This window comes from Chiloscyllium plagiosum, unplaced genomic scaffold, assembly GCF_037043375.1.
Source record: "Chiloscyllium plagiosum isolate Xiang-an unplaced genomic scaffold, Cpla_swu_hap1 HiC_scaffold_3, whole genome shotgun sequence".
Classification (NCBI taxonomy): Eukaryota; Metazoa; Chordata; class Chondrichthyes; order Orectolobiformes; family Hemiscylliidae; genus Chiloscyllium; species Chiloscyllium plagiosum.
The window spans coordinates 124,266,623-124,285,003 of NW_028270141.1; the positions used below are offsets into that span (position 1 = coordinate 124,266,623).

Genomic DNA, 18,381 nt, shown 5'->3' on the forward strand with positions numbered 1-18,381 from the left:
CTGATCCGTGCGGTACCCCACTGGTCAGTGCCTGGCATTCCGAAATGGAGGGGTGGAGGAGTGTGGAAGGATGAGAGAATGCAGGCTGCGGCCCTATGAAGCAGGGGGAGGGCTTGCAGTTGGCCTGTGTGGGGATGTGGGAGACTACAGGAGCCTGGTGGGCAAGGGCTGGCTGAAAGGCAGCTGGAGGGACGGAGGGAGGGAAGCACGCACGGAGGAGGAAGAGCAAAGAGAAAAGAGAAAAAAAAGCCAAAGGGGATAAAGAGAAAGAGCAAGAAAGAAAATGTGGCTGGCCAGCACGCCTTGAAGTAGGAAGAAAAGGCAGGGGCCAGCACCTACGGCCATACTAGTCTGAAAACGCCCGATCTCGTCTGATCTCGGAAGCTAAGCAGACTCAGGCCTGGTTAGTACTTGGATGGGAGACCGCCTGGGAATACCCGGTGCAGTAGGCTTTTTCCGCCAGCAGTGGCTGCTCAAGTCACCCCTCTGCACTTGTCTTGTGCCAGGCAATGGAGCGGCAGGTTATTTTTGCTGCTGCTGCTGTGCCTGGCATCAGTCTCCTGCAGGCACGAGACACGGAGGGGAGGAGAGCGGAGCGCTGCCAAAATCAGCAAGAAAGGCGGAAAGAAAGGGATTGGGGCTGCACGCTATCTGCGGGTGGCAGTCAGGAAAGGCGGACAATAGACAATAGGTGCAGGAGTTGGCCATTCTGCCCTTCCAGCCTGCACCACCATTCAATATGATCATGGCTGATCATCCTTAATCAGTATCCTGTTCCTGCCTTATCTCCATAACCCTTGATTCCACTATCCTTGAGAGCTCTATCCAACGCTTTCTTAAATGAATCCAGAGACTGGGCCTCCACTGCCCTCTGGGGCAGAGCATTCCACACAGCCACCACTCTCTGGGTGAAGAAGTTTCTCCTCATCTCTGTCCTAAATGGTCTACCCCGTATTTTTAAGCTGTGTCCTCTGTTTCGGCACTCACCCCGCAGCGGAAACATGTTGCCTGCCGCCAGAGTGTCCAATCCTTTGATCATCTTATATGTCTCAACCAGATCCCCTCTCAGTCTTCTAAACTCAAGGGTACACAAGCCCAGTCGCTCCAGTCTTTCAGTGTAAGGTAATCCCGCCATTCCAGGAATTGACCTCGTGAACCTACGCTGCATTCCCTCAATAGCCAGAATGTCTCTCCTCAAATTTGGAGACCAGAACTGCACACAGTACTCCAGGTGTGGTCTCACCAGGGCCCTGTACAGCTGCAGAAGGACCTCTTTGCTTCTATACTCAATCCCTCTTGTTATGAAGGCCAGCATGCTATTAGCCTTCTTCACTACCTGCTGTACCTGCATGCTTACCTTCATTGAGTGGTGTACAAGAACCCCCAGATCTCTCTGTACTGCCCCTTTACCTAAATTGATTCCACTTAGGTGGTAATCTGCCTTCCTGTTCTTGCCACCAAAGTGGATAAGGATCCATTTATCCACGTGGAAGTGCATCTGCCATGCATCTGAGCACTCACCTAACTTGTCCAGGTCACCCTGTAATCTCCTAACATCCTCATCACATTTCACCCTGCCACCCAGCTGATGAAATTTGCGAATGTTATTGCTAATACCATCTTGTATATCCTGAAGATAGATTGTAAAAAGCTGCGGTCCCAGTACTGATCCGTGCGGTACCCCACTGGTCAGTGCCCGGCATTCCGAAATGGAGGGGTGGAGGAGTGTGGAAGGATGAGAGAATGCAGGCTGCGGCCCTATGAAGCAGGGGGAGGGCTTGCAGTTGGCCTGTGTGGGGATGTGGGAGACAACAGGAGCCTGGTGGGCAAGGGCTGGCTGAAAGGCAGCTGGAGGGACGGAGGGAGGGAAGCACGCACGGAGGAGGAAGAGCAAAGAGAAAAGAGAAAAAAAAGCCAAAGGGGATAAAGAGAAAGAGCAAGAAAGAAAATGTGGCTGGCCAGCACGCCTTGAAGTAGGGAGAAAAGGCAGGGGCCAGCGCCTACGGCCATACTAGTCTGAAAACGCCCGATCTCGTCTGATCTCGGAAGCTAAGCAGACTCAGGCCTGGTTAGTACTTGGATGGGAGACCGCCTGGGAATACCAGGTGCAGTAGGCTTTTTCCGCCAGCAGTGGCTGCTCAAGTCACCCCTCTGCACTTGTCTTGTGCCAGGCAATGGAGCGGCAGGTTATTTTTGCTGCTGCTGCTGTGCCTGGCATCAGTCTCCTGCAGGCACGAGACACGGAGGGGAGGAGAGCGGAGCGCTGCCAAAATCAGCAAGAAAGGCGGAAAGAAAGGGATTGGGGCTGCACGCTGTCTGCGGGTGGCAGTCAGGAAAGGCGGACAATAGACAATAGGTGCAGGAGTTGGCCATTCTGCCCTTCCAGCCTGCACCACCATTCAATATGATCATGGCTGATCATCCTTAATCAGTATCCTGTTCCTGCCTTATCTCCATAACCCTTGATTCCACTATCCTTGAGAGCTCTATCCAACTCTTTCTTAAATGAATCCAGAGACTGGGCCTCCACTGCCCTCTGGGGCAGAGCATTCCACACAGCCACCACTCTCTGGGTGAAGAAGTTTCTCCTCATCTCTGTCCTAAATGGTCTACCCCGTATTTTTAAGCTGTGTCCTCTGTTTCGGCACTCACCCCGCAGCGGAAACATGTTGCCTGCCGCCAGAGTGTCCAATCCTTTGATCATCTTATATGTCTCAACCAGATCCCCTCTCAGTCTTCTAAACTCAAGGGTACACAAGCCCAGTCGCTCCAGTCTTTCAGTGTAAGGTAATCCCGCCATTCCAGGAATTGACCTCGTGAACCTACGCTGCATTCCCTCAATAGCCAGAATGTCTCTCCTCAAATTTGGAGACCAGAACTGCACACAGTACTCCAGGTGTGGTCTCACCAGGGCCCTGTACAGCTGCAGAAGGACCTCTTTGCTTCTATACTCAATCCCTCTTGTTATGAAGGCCAGCATGCTATTAGCCTTCTTCACTACCTGCTGTACCTGCATGCTTACCTTCATTGAGTGGTGTACAAGAACCCCCAGATCTCTCTGTACTGCCCCTTTACCTAAATTGATTCCACTTAGGTGGTAATCTGCCTTCCTGTTCTTGCCACCAAAGTGGATAAGGATCCATTTATCCACGTGAAAGTGCATCTGCCATGCATCTGAGCACTCACCTAACTTGTCCAGGTCACCCTGTAATCTCCTAACATCCTCATCACATTTCACCCTGCCACCCAGCTGATGAAATTTGCGAATGTTATTGCTAATACCATCTTGTATATCCTGAAGATAGATTGTAAAAAGCTGCGGTCCCAGTACTGATCCGTGCGGTACCCCACTGGTCAGTGCCCGGCATTCCGAAATGGAGGGGTGGAGGAGTGTGGAAGGATGAGAGAATGCAGGCTGCGGCCCTATGAAGCAGGGGGAGGGCTTGCAGTTGGCCTGTGTGGGGATGTGGGAGACTACAGGAGCCTGGTGGGCAAGGGCTGACTGAAAGGCAGCTGGAGGGACGGAGGGAGGGAAGCACGCACGGAGGAGGAAGAGCAAAGAGAAAAGAGAAAAAAAAGCCAAAGGGGATAAAGAGAAAGAGCAAGAAAGAAAATGTGGCTGGCCAGCACGCCTTGAAGTAGGGAGAAAAGGCAGGGGCCAGCGCCTATGGCCATACTAGTCTGAAAACGCCCGATCTCGTCTGATCTCGGAAGCTAAGCAGACTCAGGCCTGGTTAGTACTTGGATGGGAGACCGCCTGGGAATACCAGGTGCAGTAGGCTTTTTCCGCCAGCAGTGGCTGCTCAAGTCACCCCTCTGCACTTGTCTTGTGCCAGGCAATGGAGCGGCAGGTTATTTTTGCTGCTGCTGCTGTGCCTGGCATCAGTCTCCTGCAGGCACGAGACACGGAGGGGAGGAGAGCGGAGCGCTGCCAAAATCAGCAAGAAAGGCGGAAAGAAAGGGATTGGGGCTGCACGCTGTCTGCGGGTGGCAGTCAGGAAAGGCGGACAATAGACAATAGGTGCAGGAGTTGGCCATTCTGCCCTTCCAGCCTGCACCACCATTCAATATGATCATGGCTGATCATCCTTAATCAGTATCCTGTTCCTGCCTTATCTCCATAACCCTTGATTCCACTATCCTTGAGAGCTCTATCCAACTCTTTCTTAAATGAATCCAGAGACTGGGCCTCCACTGCCCTCTGGGGCAGAGCATTCCACACAGCCACCACTCTCTGGGTGAAGAAGTTTCTCCTCATCTCTGTCCTAAATGGTCTACCCCGTATTTTTAAGCTGTGTCCTCTGTTTCGGCACTCACCCCGCAGCGGAAACATGTTGCCTGCCGCCAGAGTGTCCAATCCTTTGATCATCTTATATGTCTCAACCAGATCCCCTCTCAGTCTTCTAAACTCAAGGGTACACAAGCCCAGTCGCTCCAGTCTTTCAGTGTAAGGTAATCCCGCCATTCCAGGAATTGACCTCGTGAACCTACGCTGCATTCCCTCAATAGCCAGAATGTCTCTCCTCAAATTTGGAGACCAGAACTGCACACAGTACTCCAGGTGTGGTCTCACCAGGGCCCTGTACAGCTGCAGAAGGACCTCTTTGCTTCTATACTCAATCCCTCTTGTTATGAAGGCCAGCATGCTATTAGCCTTCTTCACTACCTGCTGTACCTGCATGCTTACCTTCATTGAGTGGTGTACAAGAACCCCCAGATCTCTCTGTACTGCCCCTTTACCTAAATTGATTCCACTTAGGTGGTAATCTGCCTTCCTGTTCTTGCCACCAAAGTGGATAAGGATCCATTTATCCACGTGAAAGTGCATCTGCCATGCATCTGAGCACTCACCTAACTTGTCCAGGTCACCCTGTAATCTCCTAACATCCTCATCACATTTCACCCTGCCACCCAGCTGATGAAATTTGCGAATGTTATTGCTAATACCATCTTGTATATCCTGAAGATAGATTGTAAAAAGCTGCGGTCCCAGTACTGATCCGTGCGGTACCCCACTGGTCAGTGCCCGGCATTCCGAAATGGAGGGGTGGAGGAGTGTGGAAGGATGAGAGAATGCAGGCTGCGGCCCTATGAAGCAGGGGGAGGGCTTGCAGTTGGCCTGTGTGGGGATGTGGGAGACTACAGGAGCCTGGTGGGCAAGGGCTGACTGAAAGGCAGCTGGAGGGACGGAGGGAGGGAAGCACGCACGGAGGAGGAAGAGCAAAGAGAAAAGAGAAAAAAAAGCCAAAGGGGATAAAGAGAAAGAGCAAGAAAGAAAATGTGGCTGGCCAGCACGCCTTGAAGTAGGGAGAAAAGGCAGGGGCCAGCGCCTACGGCCATACTAGTCTGAAAACGCCCGATCTCGTCTGATCTCGGAAGCTAAGCAGACTCAGGCCTGGTTAGTACTTGGATGGGAGACCGCCTGGGAATACTAGATGCAGTAGGCTTTTTCCGCCAGCAGTGGCTGCTCAAGTCACCCCTCTGCACTTGTCTTGTGCCAGGCAATGGAGCGGCAGGTTATTTTTGCTGCTGCTGCTGTGCCTGGCATCAGTCTCCTGCAGGCACGAGACACGGAGGGGAGGAGAGCGGAGCGCTGCCAAAATCAGCAAGAAAGGCGGAAAGAAAGGGATTGGGGCTGCACGCTGTCTGCGGGTGGCAGTCAGGAAAGGCGGACAATAGACAATAGGTGCAGGAGTTGGCCATTCTGCCCTTCCAGCCTGCACCACCATTCAATATGATCATGGCTGATCATCCTTAATCAGTATCCTGTTCCTGCCTTATCTCCATAACCCTTGATTCCACTATCCTTGAGAGCTCTATCCAACTCTTTCTTAAATGAATCCAGAGACTGGGCCTCCACTGCCCTCTGGGGCAGAGCATTCCACACAGCCACCACTCTCTGGGTGAAGAAGTTTCTCCTCATCTCTGTCCTAAATGGTCTACCCCGTATTTTTAAGCTGTGTCCTCTGTTTCGGCACTCACCCCGCAGCGGAAACATGTTGCCTGCCGCCAGAGTGTCCAATCCTTTGATCATCTTATATGTCTCAACCAGATCCCCTCTCAGTCTTCTAAACTCAAGGGTACACAAGCCCAGTCGCTCCAGTCTTTCAGTGTAAGGTAATCCCGCCATTCCAGGAATTGACCTCGTGAACCTACGCTGCATTCCCTCAATAGCCAGAATGTCTCTCCTCAAATTTGGAGACCAGAACTGCACACAGTACTCCAGGTGTGGTCTCACCAGGGCCCTGTACAGCTGCAGAAGGACCTCTTTGCTCCTATACTCAATCCCTCTTGTTATGAAGGCCAGCATGCTATTAGCCTTCTTCACTACCTGCTGTACCTGCATGCTTACCTTCATTGAGTGGTGTACAAGAACCCCCAGATCTCTCTGTACTGCCCCTTTACCTAAATTGATTCCACTTAGGTGGTAATCTGCCTTCCTGTTCTTGCCACCAAAGTGGATAAGGATCCATTTATCCACGTGAAAGTGCATCTGCCATGCATCTGAGCACTCACCTAACTTGTCCAGGTCACCCTGTAATCTCCTAACATCCTCATCACATTTCACCCTGCCACCCAGCTGATGAAATTTGCGAATGTTATTGCTAATACCATCTTGTATATCCTGAAGATAGATTGTAAAAAGCTGCGGTCCCAGTACTGATCCGTGCGGTACCCCACTGGTCAGTGCCCGGCATTCCGAAATGGAGGGGTGGAGGAGTGTGGAAGGATGAGAGAATGCAGGCTGCGGCCCTATGAAGCAGGGGGAGGGCTTGCAGTTGGCCTGTGTGGGGATGTGGGAGACTACAGGAGCCTGGTGGGCAAGGGCTGGCTGAAAGGCAGCTGGAGGGACGGAGGGAGGGAAGCACGCACGGAGGAGGAAGAGCAAAGAGAAAAGAGAAAAAAAAGCCAAAGGGGATAAAGAGAAAGAGCAAGAAAGAAAATGTGGCTGGCCAGCACGCCTTGAAGTAGGGAGAAAAGGCAGGGGCCAGCGCCTACGGCCATGCTAGTCTGAAAACGCCCGATCTCGTCTGATCTCGGAAGCTAAGCAGACTCAGGTCTGGTTAGTACTTGGATGGGAGACCGCCTGGGAATACCAGGTGCAGTAGGCTTTTTCCGCCAGCAGTGGCTGCTCAAGTCACCCCTCTGCACTTGTCTTGTGCCAGGCAATGGAGCGGCAGGTTATTTTTGCTGCTGCTGCTGTGCCTGGCATCAGTCTCCTGCAGGCACGAGACACGGAGGGGAGGAGAGCGGAGCGCTGCCAAAATCAGCAAGAAAGGCGGAAAGAAAGGGATTGGGGCTGCACGCTGTCTGCGGGTGGCAGTCAGGAAAGGCGGACAATAGACAATAGGTGCAGGAGTTGGCCATTCTGCCCTTCCAGCCTGCACCACCATTCAATATGATCATGGCTGATCATCCTTAATCAGTATCCTGTTCCTGCCTTATCTCCATAACCCTTGATTCCACTATCCTTGAGAGCTCTATCCAACTCTTTCTTAAATGAATCCAGAGACTGGGCCTCCACTGCCCTCTGGGGCAGAGCATTCCACACAGCCACCACTCTCTGGGTGAAGAAGTTTCTCCTCATCTCTGTCCTAAATGGTCTACCCCGTATTTTTAAGCTGTGTCCTCTGTTTCGGCACTCACCCCGCAGCGGAAACATGTTGCCTGCCGCCAGAGTGTCCAATCCTTTGATCATCTTATATGTCTCAACCAGATCCCCTCTCAGTCTTCTAAACTCAAGGGTACACAAGCCCAGTCGCTCCAGTCTTTCAGTGTAAGGTAATCCCGCCATTCCAGGAATTGACCTCGTGAACCTACGCTGCATTCCCTCAATAGCCAGAATGTCTCTCCTCAAATTTGGAGACCAGAACTGCACACAGTACTCCAGGTGTGGTCTCACCAGGGCCCTGTACAGCTGCAGAAGGACCTCTTTGCTTCTATACTCAATCCCTCTTGTTATGAAGGCCAGCATGCTATTAGCCTTCTTCACTACCTGCTGTACCTGCATGCTTACCTTCATTGAGTGGTGTACAAGAACCCCCAGATCTCTCTTTACTGCCCCTTTACCTAAATTGATTCCACTTAGGTGGTAATCTGCCTTCCTGTTCTTGCCACCAAAGTGGATAAGGATCCATTTATCCACGTGAAAGTGCATCTGCCATGCATCTGAGCACTCACCTAACTTGTCCAGGTCACCCTGTAATCTCCTAAGATCCTCATCACATTTCACCCTGCCACCCAGCTGATGAAATTTGCGAATGTTATTGCTAATACCATCTTGTATATCCTGAAGATAGATTGTAAAAAGCTGCGGTCCCAGTACTGATCCGTGCGGTACCCCACTGGTCAGTGCCTGGCATTCCGAAATGGAGGGGTGGAGGAGTGTGGAAGGATGAGAGAATGCAGGCTGCGGCCCTATGAAGCAGGGGGAGGGCTTGCAGTTGGCCTGTGTGGGGATGTGGGAGACTACAGGAGCCTGGTGGGCAAGGGCTGGCTGAAAGGCAGCTGGAGGGACGGAGGGAGGGAAGCACGCACGGAGGAGGAAGAGCAAAGAGAAAAGAGAAAAAAAAGCCAAAGGGGATAAAGAGAAAGAGCAAGAAAGAAAATGTGGCTGGCCAGCACGCCTTGAAGTAGGGAGAAAAGGCAGGGGCCAGCGCCTACGGCCATACTAGTCTGAAAACGCCCGATCTCGTCTGATCTCGGAAGCTAAGCAGACTCAGGCCTGGTTAGTACTTGGATGGGAGACCGCCTGGGAATACCAGGTGCAGTAGGCTTTTTCCGCCAGCAGTGGCTGCTCAAGTCACCCCTCTGCACTTGTCTTGTGCCAGGCAATGGAGCGGCAGGTTATTTTTGCTGCTGCTGCTGTGCCTGGCATCAGTCTCCTGCAGGCACGAGACACGGAGGGGAGGAGAGCGGAGCGCTGCCAAAATCAGCAAGAAAGGCGGAAAGAAAGGGATTGGGGCTGCACGCTGTCTGCGGGTGGCAGTCAGGAAAGGCGGACAATAGACAATAGGTGCAGGAGTTGGCCATTCTGCCCTTCCAGCCTGCACCACCATTCAATATGATCATGGCTGATCATCCTTAATCAGTATCCTGTTCCTGCCTTATCTCCATAACCCTTGATTCCACTATCCTTGAGAGCTCTATCCAACTCTTTCTTAAATGAATCCAGAGACTGGGCCTCCACTGCCCTCTGGGGCAGAGCATTCCACACAGCCACCACTCTCTGGGTGAAGAAGTTTCTCCTCATCTCTGTCCTAAATGGTCTACCCCGTATTTTTAAGCTGTGTCCTCTGTTTCGGCACTCACCCCGCAGCGGAAACATGTTGCCTGCCGCCAGAGTGTCCAATCCTTTGATCATCTTATATGTCTCAACCAGATCCCCTCTCAGTCTTCTAAACTCAAGGGTACACAAGCCCAGTCGCTCCAGTCTTTCAGTGTAAGGTAATCCCGCCATTCCAGGAATTGACCTCGTGAACCTACGCTGCATTCCCTCAATAGCCAGAATGTCTCTCCTCAAATTTGGAGACCAGAACTGCACACAGTACTCCAGGTGTGGTCTCACCAGGGCCCTGTACAGCTGCAGAAGGACCTCTTTGCTTCTATACTCAATCCCTCTTGTTATGAAGGCCAGCATGCTATTAGCCTTCTTCACTACCTGCTGTACCTGCATGCTTACCTTCATTGAGTGGTGTACAAGAACCCCCAGATCTCTCTGTACTGCCCCTTTACCTAAATTGATTCCACTTAGGTGGTAATCTGCCTTCCTGTTCTTGCCACCAAAGTGGATAAGGATCCATTTATCCACGTGAAAGTGCATCTGCCATGCATCTGAGCACTCACCTAACTTGTCCAGGTCACCCTGTAATCTCCTAAGATCCTCATCACATTTCACCCTGCCACCCAGCTGATGAAATTTGCGAATGTTATTGCTAATACCATCTTGTATATCCTGAAGATAGATTGTAAAAAGCTGCGGTCCCAGTACTGATCCGTGCGGTACCCCACTGGTCAGTGCCCGGCATTCCGAAATGGAGGGGTGGAGGAGTGTGGAAGGATGAGAGAATGCAGGCTGCGGCCCTATGAAGCAGGGGGAGGGCTTGCAGTTGGCCTGTGTGGGGATGTGGGAGACTACAGGAGCCTGGTGGGCAAGGGCTGGCTGAAAGGCAGCTGGAGGGACGGAGGGAGGGAAGCACGCACGGAGGAGGAAGAGCAAAGAGAAAAGAGAAAAAAAAGCCAAAGGGGATAAAGAGAAAGAGCAAGAAAGAAAATGTGGCTGGCCAGCACGCCTTGAAGTAGGGAGAAAAGGCAGGGGCCAGCGCCTACGGCCATACTAGTCTGAAAACGCCCGATCTCGTCTGATCTCGGAAGCGAAGCAGATTCAGGCCTGGTTAGTACTTGGATGGGAGACCGCCTGGGAATACCAGGTGCAGTAGGCTTTTTCCGCCAGCAGTGGCTGCTCAAGTCACCCCTCTGCACTTGTCTTGTGCCAGGCAATGGAGCGGCAGGTTATTTTTGCTGCTGCTGCTGTGCCTGGCATCAGTCTCCTGCAGGCACGAGACACGGAGGGGAGGAGAGCGGAGCGCTGCCAAAATCAGCAAGAAAGGCGGAAAGAAAGGGATTGGGGCTGCACGCTGTCTGCGGGTGGCAGTCAGGAAAGGCGGACAATAGACAATAGGTGCAGGAGTTGGCCATTCTGCCCTTCCAGCCTGCACCACCATTCAATATGATCATGGCTGATCATCCTTAATCAGTATCCTGTTCCTGCCTTATCTCCATAACCCTTGATTCCACTATCCTTGAGAGCTCCCTCCAACGCTTTCTTAAATGAATCCAGAGACTGGGCCTCCACTGCCCTCTGGGGCAGAGCATTCCACACAGCCACCACTCTCTGGGTGAAGAAGTTTCTCCTCATCTCTGTCCTAAATGGTCTACCCCGTATTTTTAAGCTGTGTCCTCTGTTTCGGCACTCACCCCGCAGCGGAAACATGTTGCCTGCCGCCAGAGTGTCCAATCCTTTGATCATCTTATATGTCTCAACCAGATCCCCTCTCAGTCTTCTAAACTCAAGGGTACACAAGCCCAGTCGCTCCAGTCTTTCAGTGTAAGGTAATCCCGCCATTCCAGGAATTGACCTCGTGAACCTACGCTGCATTCCCTCAATAGCCAGAATGTCTCTCCTCAAATTTGGAGACCAGAACTGCACACAGTACTCCAGGTGTGGTCTCACCAGGGCCCTGTACAGCTGCAGAAGGACCTCTTTGCTCCTATACTCAATCCCTCTTGTTATGAAGGCCAGCATGCTATTAGCCTTCTTCACTACCTGCTGTACCTGCATGCTTACCTTCATTGAGTGGTGTACAAGAACCCCCAGATCTCTCTGTACTGCCCCTTTACCTAAATTGATTCCACTTAGGTGGTAATCTGCCTTCCTGTTCTTGCCACCAAAGTGGATAAGGATCCATTTATCCACGTGAAAGTGCATCTGCCATGCATCTGAGCACTCACCTAACTTGTCCAGGTCACCCTGTAATCTCCTAACATCCTCATCACATTTCACCCTGCCACCCAGCTGATGAAATTTGCGAATGTTATTGCTAATACCATCTTGTATATCCTGAAGATAGATTGTAAAAAGCTGCGGTCCCAGTACTGATCCGTGCGGTACCCCACTGGTCAGTGCCCGGCATTCCGAAATGGAGGGGTGGAGGAGTGTGGAAGGATGAGAGAATGCAGGCTGCGGCCCTATGAAGCAGGGGGAGGGCTTGCAGTTGGCCTGTGTGGGGATGTGGGAGACTACAGGAGCCTGGTGGGCAAGGGCTGGCTGAAAGGCAGCTGGAGGGACGGAGGGAGGGAAGCACGCACGGAGGAGGAAGAGCAAAGAGAAAAGAGAAAAAAAAGCCAAAGGGGATAAAGAGAAAGAGCAAGAAAGAAAATGTGGCTGGCCAGCACGCCTTGAAGTAGGGAGAAAAGGCAGGGGCCAGCGCCTACGGCCATACTAGTCTGAAAACGCCCGATCTCGTCTGATCTCGGAAGCGAAGCAGATTCAGGCCTGGTTAGTACTTGGATGGGAGACCGCCTGGGAATACCAGGTGCAGTAGGCTTTTTCCGCCAGCAGTGGCTGCTCAAGTCACCCCTCTGCACTTGTCTTGTGCCAGGCAATGGAGCGGCAGGTTATTTTTGCTGCTGCTGCTGTGCCTGGCATCAGTCTCCTGCAGGCACGAGACACGGAGGGGAGGAGAGCGGAGCGCTGCCAAAATCAGCAAGAAAGGCGGAAAGAAAGGGATTGGGGCTGCACGCTGTCTGCGGGTGGCAGTCAGGAAAGGCGGACAATAGACAATAGGTGCAGGAGTTGGCCATTCTGCCCTTCCAGCCTGCACCACCATTCAATATGATCATGGCTGATCATCCTTAATCAGTATCCTGTTCCTGCCTTATCTCCATAACCCTTGATTCCACTATCCTTGAGAGCTCCCTCCAACGCTTTCTTAAATGAATCCAGAGACTGGGCCTCCACTGCCCTCTGGGGCAGAGCATTCCACACAGCCACCACTCTCTGGGTGAAGAAGTTTCTCCTCATCTCTGTCCTAAATGGTCTACCCCGTATTTTTAAGCTGTGTCCTCTGTTTCGGCACTCACCCCGCAGCGGAAACATGTTGCCTGCCGCCAGAGTGTCCAATCCTTTGATCATCTTATATGTCTCAACCAGATCCCCTCTCAGTCTTCTAAACTCAAGGGTACACAAGCCCAGTCGCTCCAGTCTTTCAGTGTAAGGTAATCCCGCCATTCCAGGAATTGACCTCGTGAACCTACGCTGCATTCCCTCAATAGCCAGAATGTCTCTCCTCAAATTTGGAGACCAGAACTGCACACAGTACTCCAGGTGTGGTCTCACCAGGGCCCTGTACAGCTGCAGAAGGACCTCTTTGCTTCTATACTCAATCCCTCTTGTTATGAAGGCCAGCATGCTATTAGCCTTCTTCACTACCTGCTGTACCTGCATGCTTACCTTCATTGAGTGGTGTACAAGAACCCCCAGATCTCTCTGTACTGCCCCTTTACCTAAATTGATTCCACTTAGGTGGTAATCTGCCTTCCTGTTCTTGCCACCAAAGTGGATAAGGATCCATTTATCCACGTGAAAGTGCATCTGCCATGCATCTGAGCACTCACCTAACTTGTCCAGGTCACCCTGTAATCTCCTAACATCCTCATCACATTTCACCCTGCCACCCAGCTGATGAAATTTGCGAATGTTATTGCTAATACCATCTTGTATATCCTGAAGATAGATTGTAAAAAGCTGCGGTCCCAGTACTGATCCGTGCGGTACCCCACTGGTCAGTGCCCGGCATTCCGAAATGGAGGGGTGGAGGAGTGTGGAAGGATGAGAGAATGCAGGCTGCGGCCCTATGAAGCAGGGGGAGGGCTTGCAGTTGGCCTGTGTGGGGATGTGGGAGACTACAGGAGCCTGGTGGGCAAGGGCTGGCTGAAAGGCAGCTGGAGGGACGGAGGGAGGGAAGCACGCACGGAGGAGGAAGAGCAAAGAGAAAAGAGAAAAAAAAGCCAAAGGGGATAAAGAGAAAGAGCAAGAAAGAAAATGTGGCTGGCCAGCACGCCTTGAAGTAGGGAGAAAAGGCAGGGGCCAGCGCCTACGGCCATGCTAGTCTGAAAACGCCCGATCTCGTCTGATCTCGGAAGCTAAGCAGACTCAGGCCTGGTTAGTACTTGGATGGGAGACCGCCTGGGAATACCAGGTGCAGTAGGCTTTTTCCGCCAGCAGTGGCTGCTCAAGTCACCCCTCTGCACTTGTCTTGTGCCAGGCAATGGAGCGGCAGGTTATTTTTGCTGCTGCTGCTGTGCCTGGCATCAGTCTCCTGCAGGCACGAGACACGGAGGGGAGGAGAGCGGAGCGCTGCCAAAATCAGCAAGAAAGGCGGAAAGAAAGGGATTGGGGCTGCACGCTGTCTGCGGGTGGCAGTCAGGAAAGGCGGACAATAGACAATAGGTGCAGGAGTTGGCCATTCTGCCCTTCCAGCCTGCACCACCATTCAATATGATCATGGCTGATCATCCTTAATCAGTATCCTGTTCCTGCCTTATCTCCATAACCCTTGATTCCACTATCCTTGAGAGCTCTATCCAACTCTTTCTTAAATGAATCCAGAGACTGGGCCTCCACTGCCCTCTGGGGCAGAGCATTCCACACAGCCACCACTCTCTGGGTGAAGAAGTTTCTCCTCATCTCTGTCCTAAATGGTCTACCCCGTATTTTTAAGCTGTGTCCTCTGTTTCGGCACTCACCCCGCAGCGGAAACATGTTGCCTGCCGCCAGAGTGTCCAATCCTTTGATCATCTTATATGTCTCAACCAGATCCCCTCTCAGTCTTCTAAACTCAAGGGTACACAAGCCCAGTCGCTCCAGTCTTTCAGTGTAAGGTAATCCCGCCATTCCAGGAATTGACCTCGTGAACCTACGCTGCATTCCCTCAATAGCCAGAATGTCTCTCCTCAAATTTGGAGACCAGAACTGCACACAGTACTCCAGGTGTGGTCTCACCAGGGCCCTGTACAGCTGCAGAAGGACCTCTTTGCTTCTATACTCAATCCCTCTTGTTATGAAGGCCAGCATGCTATTAGCCTTCTTCACTACCTGCTGTACCTGCATGCTTACCTTCATTGAGTGGTGTACAAGAACCCCCAGATCTCTCTTTACTGCCCCTTTACCTAAATTGATTCCACTTAGGTGGTAATCTGCCTTCCTGTTCTTGCCACCAAAGTGGATAAGGATCCATTTATCCACGTGAAAGTGCATCTGCCATGCATCTGAGCACTCACCTAACTTGTCCAGGTCACCCTGTAATCTCCTAACATCCTCATCACATTTCACCCTGCCACCCAGCTGATGAAATTTGCGAATGTTATTGCTAATACCATCTTGTATATCCTGAAGATAGATTGTAAAAAGCTGCGGTCCCAGTACTGATCCGTGCGGTACCCCACTGGTCAGTGCCTGGCATTCCGAAATGGAGGGGTGGAGGAGTGTGGAAGGATGAGAGAATGCAGGCTGCGGCCCTATGAAGCAGGGGGAGGGCTTGCAGTTGGCCTGTGTGGGGATGTGGGAGACTACAGGAGCCTGGTGGGCAAGGGCTGGCTGAAAGGCAGCTGGAGGGACGGAGGGAGGGAAGCACGCACGGAGGAGGAAGAGCAAAGAGAAAAGAGAAAAAAAAGCCAAAGGGGATAAAGAGAAAGAGCAAGAAAGAAAATGTGGCTGGCCAGCACGCCTTGAAGTAGGGAGAAAAGGCAGGGGCCAGCGCCTACGGCCATACTAGTCTGAAAACGCCCGATCTCGTCTGATCTCGGAAGCTAAGCAGACTCAGGCCTGGTTAGTACTTGGATGGGAGACCGCCTGGGAATACCAGGTGCAGTAGGCTTTTTCCGCCAGCAGTGGCTGCTCAAGTCACCCCTCTGCACTTGTCTTGTGCCAGGCAATGGAGCGGCAGGTTATTTTTGCTGCTGCTGCTGTGCCTGGCATCAGTCTCCTGCAGGCACGAGACACGGAGGGGAGGAGAGCGGAGCGCTGCCAAAATCAGCAAGAAAGGCGGAAAGAAAGGGATTGGGGCTGCACGCTGTCTGCGGGTGGCAGTCAGGAAAGGCGGACAATAGACAATAGGTGCAGGAGTTGGCCATTCTGCCCTTCCAGCCTGCACCACCATTCAATATGATCATGGCTGATCATCCTTAATCAGTATCCTGTTCCTGCCTTATCTCCATAACCCTTGATTCCACTATCCTTGAGAGCTCTATCCAACTCTTTCTTAAATGAATCCAGAGACTGGGCCTCCACTGCCCTCTGGGGCAGAGCATTCCACACAGCCACCACTCTCTGGGTGAAGAAGTTTCTCCTCATCTCTGTCCTAAATGGTCTACCCCGTATTTTTAAGCTGTGTCCTCTGTTTCGGCACTCACCCCGCAGCGGAAACATGTTGCCTGCCGCCAGAGTGTCCAATCCTTTGATCATCTTATATGTCTCAACCAGATCCCCTCTCAGTCTTCTAAACTCAAGGGTACACAAGCCCAGTCGCTCCAGTCTTTCAGTGTAAGGTAATCCCGCCATTCCAGGAATTGACCTCGTGAACCTACGCTGCATTCCCTCAATAGCCAGAATGTCTCTCCTCAAATTTGGAGACCAGAACTGCACACAGTACTCCAGGTGTGGTCTCACCAGGGCCCTGTACAGCTGCAGAAGGACCTCTTTGCTTCTATACTCAATCCCTCTTGTTATGAAGGCCAGCATGCTATTAGCCTTCTTCACTACCTGCTGTACCTGCATGCTTACCTTCATTGAGTGGTGTACAAGAACCCCCAGATCTCTCTGTACTGCCCCTTTACCTAAATTGATTCCACTTAGGTGGTAATCTGCCTTCCTGTTCTTGCCACCAAAGTGGATAAGGATCCATTTATCCACGTGAAAGTGCATCTGCCATGCATCTGAGCACTCACCTAACTTGTCCAGGTCACCCTGTAATCTCCTAACATCCTCATCACATTTCACCCTGCCACCCAGCTGATGAAATTTGCGAATGTTATTGCTAATACCATCTTGTATATCCTGAAGATAGATTGTAAAAAGCTGCGGTCCCAGTACTGATCCGTGTGGTACCCCACTGGTCAGTGCCCGGCATTCCGAAATGGAGGGGTGGAGGAGTGTGGAAGGATGAGAGAATGCAGGCTGCGGCCCTATGAAGCAGGGGGAGGGCTTGCAGTTGGCCTGTGTGGGGATGTGGGAGACTACAGGAGCCTGGTGGGCAAGGGCTGGCTGAAAGGCAGCTGGAGGGACGGAGGGAGGGAAGCACGCACGGAGGAGGAAGAGCAAAGAGAAAAGAGAAAAAAAAGCCAAAGGGGATAAAGAGAAAGAGCAAGAAAGAAAATGTGGCTGGCCAGCACGCCTTGAAGTAGGGAGAAAAGGCAGGGGCCAGCGCCTACGGCCATACTAGTCTGAAAACGCCTGATCTTGTCTGATCTCGGAAGCTAAGCAGACTCAGGCCTGGTTAGTACTTGGATGGGAGACCGCCTGGGAATACCAGGTGCAGTAGGCTTTTTCCGCCAGCAGTGGCTGCTCAAGTCACCCCTCTGCACTTGTCTTGTGCCAGGCAATGGAGCGGCAGGCTATTTTTGCTGCTGCTGCTGTGCCTGGCATCAGTCTCCTGCAGGCACGAGACACGGAGGGGAGGAGAGCGGAGCGCTGCCAAAATCAGCAAGAAAGGGATTGGGGCTGCACGCTGTCTGCGGGTGGCAGTCAGGAAAGGCGGACAATAGACAATAGGTGCAGGAGTTGGCCATTCTGCCCTTCCAGCCTGCACCACCATTCAATATGATCATGGCTGATCATCCTTAATCAGTATCCTGTTCCTGCCTTATCTCCATAACCCTTGATTCCACTATCCTTGAGAGCTCTATCCAACTCTTTCTTAAATGAATCCAGAGACTGGGCCTCCACTGCCCTCTGGGGCAGAGCATTCCACACAGCCACCACTCTCTGGGTGAAGAAGTTTCTCCTCATCTCTGTCCTAAATGGTCTACCCCGTATTTTTAAGCTGTGTCCTCTGTTTCGGCACTCACCCCGCAGCGGAAACATGTTGCCTGCCGCCAGAGTGTCCAATCCTTTGATCATCTTATATGTCTCAACCAGATCCCCTCTCAGTCTTCTAAACTCAAGGGTACACAAGCCCAGTCGCTCCAGTCTTTCAGTGTAAGGTAATCCCGCCATTCCAGGAATTGACCTCGTGAACCTACGCTGCATTCCCTCAATAGCCAGAATGTCTCTCCTCAAATTTGGAGACCAGAACTGCACACAGTACTCCAGGTGTGGTCTCACCAGGGCCCTGTACAGCTGCAGAAGGACCTCTTTGCTTCTATACTCAATCCCTCTTGTTATGAAGGCCAGCATGCTATTAGCCTTCTTCACTACCTGCTGTACCTGCATGCTTACCTTCATTGAGTGGTGTACAAGAACCCCCAGATCTCTCTTTACTGCCCCTTTACCTAAATTGATTCCACTTAGGTGGTAATCTGCCTTCCTGTTCTTGCCACCAAAGTGGATAAGGATCCATTTATCCACGTGAAAGTGCATCTGCCATGCATCTGAGCACTCACCTAACTTGTCCAGGTCACCCTGTAATCTCCTAACATCCTCATCACATTTCACCCTGCCACCCAGCTGATGAAATTTGCGAATGTTATTGCTAATACCATCTTGTATATCCTGAAGATAGATTGTAAAAAGCTGCGGTCCCAGTACTGATCCGTGCGGTACCCCACTGGTCAGTGCCTGGCATTCCGAAATGGAGGGGTGGAGGAGTGTGGAAGGATGAGAGA

At 51.9% G+C, this 18,381-nt stretch overlaps 11 non-coding genes across 11 annotated transcripts; all 11 read left to right on the forward strand.

Moving 5' to 3' along the window:
• The first annotated feature begins 333 nt into the window (after nt 1–333).
• On the forward strand, nt 334–452 carry LOC148151271 (5S ribosomal RNA). Its single transcript, XR_015755677.1, has one exon. It is a non-coding gene; the product is annotated as a 5S ribosomal RNA (ribosomal RNA).
• Nucleotides 453–1,998: 1,546 nt separating this feature from the next.
• Nucleotides 1,999–2,117, forward strand: LOC148151272 (5S ribosomal RNA). The gene has a single exon (XR_015756473.1). It is a non-coding gene; the product is annotated as a 5S ribosomal RNA (ribosomal RNA).
• Nucleotides 2,118–3,663: 1,546 nt separating this feature from the next.
• Nucleotides 3,664–3,782, forward strand: LOC148151273 (5S ribosomal RNA). Its single transcript, XR_015756683.1, has one exon. It is a non-coding gene; the product is annotated as a 5S ribosomal RNA (ribosomal RNA).
• A 1,546-nt stretch (nt 3,783–5,328) lies between these two features.
• LOC148151274 (5S ribosomal RNA) lies at nt 5,329–5,447 on the forward strand. Its single transcript, XR_015756265.1, has one exon. It is a non-coding gene; the product is annotated as a 5S ribosomal RNA (ribosomal RNA).
• Nucleotides 5,448–6,993: 1,546 nt separating this feature from the next.
• Nucleotides 6,994–7,112, forward strand: LOC148151275 (5S ribosomal RNA). The gene has a single exon (XR_015755836.1). It is a non-coding gene; the product is annotated as a 5S ribosomal RNA (ribosomal RNA).
• Nucleotides 7,113–8,658: 1,546 nt separating this feature from the next.
• LOC148151276 (5S ribosomal RNA) lies at nt 8,659–8,777 on the forward strand. Its single transcript, XR_015756474.1, has one exon. It is a non-coding gene; the product is annotated as a 5S ribosomal RNA (ribosomal RNA).
• Nucleotides 8,778–10,323: 1,546 nt separating this feature from the next.
• Nucleotides 10,324–10,442, forward strand: LOC148151277 (5S ribosomal RNA). Its single transcript, XR_015755621.1, has one exon. It is a non-coding gene; the product is annotated as a 5S ribosomal RNA (ribosomal RNA).
• Nucleotides 10,443–11,988: 1,546 nt separating this feature from the next.
• Nucleotides 11,989–12,107, forward strand: LOC148151278 (5S ribosomal RNA). The gene has a single exon (XR_015755630.1). It is a non-coding gene; the product is annotated as a 5S ribosomal RNA (ribosomal RNA).
• A 1,546-nt stretch (nt 12,108–13,653) lies between these two features.
• On the forward strand, nt 13,654–13,772 carry LOC148151279 (5S ribosomal RNA). The gene has a single exon (XR_015756735.1). It is a non-coding gene; the product is annotated as a 5S ribosomal RNA (ribosomal RNA).
• A 1,546-nt stretch (nt 13,773–15,318) lies between these two features.
• LOC148151280 (5S ribosomal RNA) lies at nt 15,319–15,437 on the forward strand. Its single transcript, XR_015756475.1, has one exon. It is a non-coding gene; the product is annotated as a 5S ribosomal RNA (ribosomal RNA).
• Nucleotides 15,438–16,983: 1,546 nt separating this feature from the next.
• On the forward strand, nt 16,984–17,102 carry LOC148151281 (5S ribosomal RNA). Its single transcript, XR_015756175.1, has one exon. It is a non-coding gene; the product is annotated as a 5S ribosomal RNA (ribosomal RNA).
• The last annotated feature ends 1,279 nt before the right edge of the window (nt 17,103–18,381 follow it).